Here is a 2,774-nt window from a genome sequence, read left to right as displayed (position 1 = left end):
AACAGTACGTTGAGTGCACTCCGACAGAAGTATTGGATTCCGCGAGCAAGTCTCCTCATCAGAAGCATCATCGATAAATGCACAGTCTGTCGCCGATATCGAGCGAAGTTGTTGGTTCAGAAAATGGCCGATTTGCCATTACAGCGTCTGGAGATGGATCAGCCAGCTTTCACTCAGTCGGGGGTGGACTACTTTGGCCCGTTCAAAGTTAAACGGGGACGGAGCACTTACAAGCGATACAGAGTCATCTTTACGTGTTTCTCAAGCCGGGCAGTACACATTGAGTTAGCCCAAAGTCTTACCACAGATTCGTGCATAAACGCTGTCACGAGATTTGCCGCAAGACGAGCCGTACGTCGCATGAGATTAGATAATGGTACAAATTTAGTTGGAGCCTGTAGAGAGCTGAAAGAAGAAATCCAGAAGTGGAATCAGTCAAAGATTGGATCAGCCTTACGTCAGAAAGGGATAGAATGGGAGTTCAACTGCCCAATAGCCTCCCATCATGGTGGAGCCTGGGAGAGGCTAATCAGATCCGTGCGCAAGGTACTGTACGGAGTCGCCAAAGAGCAAGTCATTCACTTGGAGGATGAAGGCTTGCAGACCCTTTTTTGTGAGGCAGAGGCGATCCTGAACAACAGGCCAATAGCACGAGTGTCCAGTGACGCAGTTGACTCGCCAGCATTGACACCCAACCACTTGATGAGGTTGCAGCCGGAGCAAACACCACCACCTAGAGTGTTTGTAAAGGAGGACAACTATGTTAATATAAGGTGGCGACAGGTACAACACTTGGCGAACGTGTTTTGGAGAAGATGGAGCACGGAGTACCTGGTAGCGCTCCAGGAGCGTCAGAAATGGCGAAAGAAGGAGAGGAACGTCAAGGTCGGAGACGTGGTATTAGTGGCGGATAGGAATATGCAGAGAAACCAGTGGCCAGTAGGCAGAGTGACGGAAGTGATGGATGACGACAAGGGGCTTGTGAGGGTCGTCAATGTCCGAATTGGAGCCACCATCCTGAAGCGACCAATCACGAAGTTATGCATTATTCTAGAAGCTGACTAAGGCGCTGCGCATTCTGTGATGCCAAGATGTTTCGCATTTAATGGTGTGTTGAATATAATTGCTCGTGTCAAGCTCACAATTAGGGAGCCGGGATGTTAGGAGGGTTTTGTTTATTCTTAGTGACGTTTTTTGGTTGTACGCTGTATGTTAATTGTAGAGCCGCGCCACCTATAGATGCGCGGGAAACTATGCTTTGTGAATGGTGTTCTTACGAATTCGGGTGTTGAACGAGTCGTGGGACACACAGTGATAGTTTTTTTTGGTTCAAACAGAAGAGTCAGTCCCTCAAATAGAGATGAGTGAGAGATTAGATATTTTAGATCGAAGTAATCATGGCTATTGTGCCGTCGTACGATTCTAAAGTTATAGTAGAGAGTAAAATTAATATCGCAATTTTCAATAGCAGGATTTCAGTGACTTTGCCGCCATGGTAAAGGTGTATTTACCTGCCGATCATATTTGGTTGAGATATCATGATTAACGATAAAATAAGACCGCTAGGCTTACTCTGGTAGTGTTTTGCATATGCTTTGAGGTTCGTGCATGTGTTTCAGGGGCGGCGCCACGGTTTTCAAAGTGGGGGGGCCCAATTGAGAGAACGAAGCGACCATTCTGGGGGGCTGAGTAATTCGGGCGCGAAGTGCCCGAGCAAGGGAGCCAAGCGACCGAGCGGGGGTGGGTCTGGTTTTCCCCCACCCACGGCAGGCAGCTTTTTCAAATTTTGCACTGAAATGGAGCGATCTGGTGCACATCGAAGGTGAAAATTTCAAATTTTCAAATGGAAGAAAAACGGAAATAACACCTTTTCAATACATGTCTATGTACATGTCAACTATAGTGAAGTATATAATTTGCATCAATATGAATACATGTAATAGGAATAAAGAATATGAAATAGTGAATCTTTTTCAGGGCGTACAGAAATTTTCATTTTCTTCAACCTGGTAATAGTCAAAAAATAACGTTGCTGAATGATATTTAAACACTTATAACATCACTCGACTAGCTTTTATCTGTAGTTTATCTTCATGTTGCTGACAACAGTTTTCCCTTTAAAAACCCAATCTGCTGGGTTATTACGTAAAGAATACATCAACTATTTATTAATTAAAAAGACTTGAGAACTAAAGTGCAAACTAAACTAAAAGAATAAAAGGAACTATATAAAATATATACATAAAACTAACACAGACCTTGAGCTTGCAGGCTTCAACTAAGAATAAACAAGTTCGTCTTACAGAAACAAGACTATTCATAAATAAATATCAACCATCTACTTATATATAAAGTCCCAGAAAGCAGAGGTGACCCATGAAAATATATGATTATTTTATATATTTCAAGTTTTTAATTTTCTCTGTAGCCTACTAATGATGTCCTACCTATGAATTGATGGTTACACATGCATTACTGAAACCTTGAAATATAATATTCACTTCCAACTCCAACTAGAAACATATGTCCTACAGCATGAAACCTGTAGATACCAAACTAACATTATTTGTATTACAAATTGGTTTTCTGTACAAATTCAACATGTGGTACTGAATAGTTTATTTATGTTTCTCTGCTCTAAAAGTCTCTAACAGTAACAAACTCTCCTTTGTCAGTTTGTTCTAAGTTTCACTAACGTGCACGTGCACATTAACCTCGACCAAGTTAGCAACTGACCTGAGCACTAGCGCGACCGAGCTCACGGGTGGAGTCCA

This window comes from Priapulus caudatus, unplaced genomic scaffold (assembly GCF_000485595.1).
Source record: "Priapulus caudatus unplaced genomic scaffold, Priapulus_caudatus-5.0.1 Scaffold2052, whole genome shotgun sequence".
Classification (NCBI taxonomy): Eukaryota; Metazoa; Priapulida; class Priapulimorpha; order Priapulimorphida; family Priapulidae; genus Priapulus; species Priapulus caudatus.
This window is presented reverse-complemented; position numbering follows the sequence as displayed.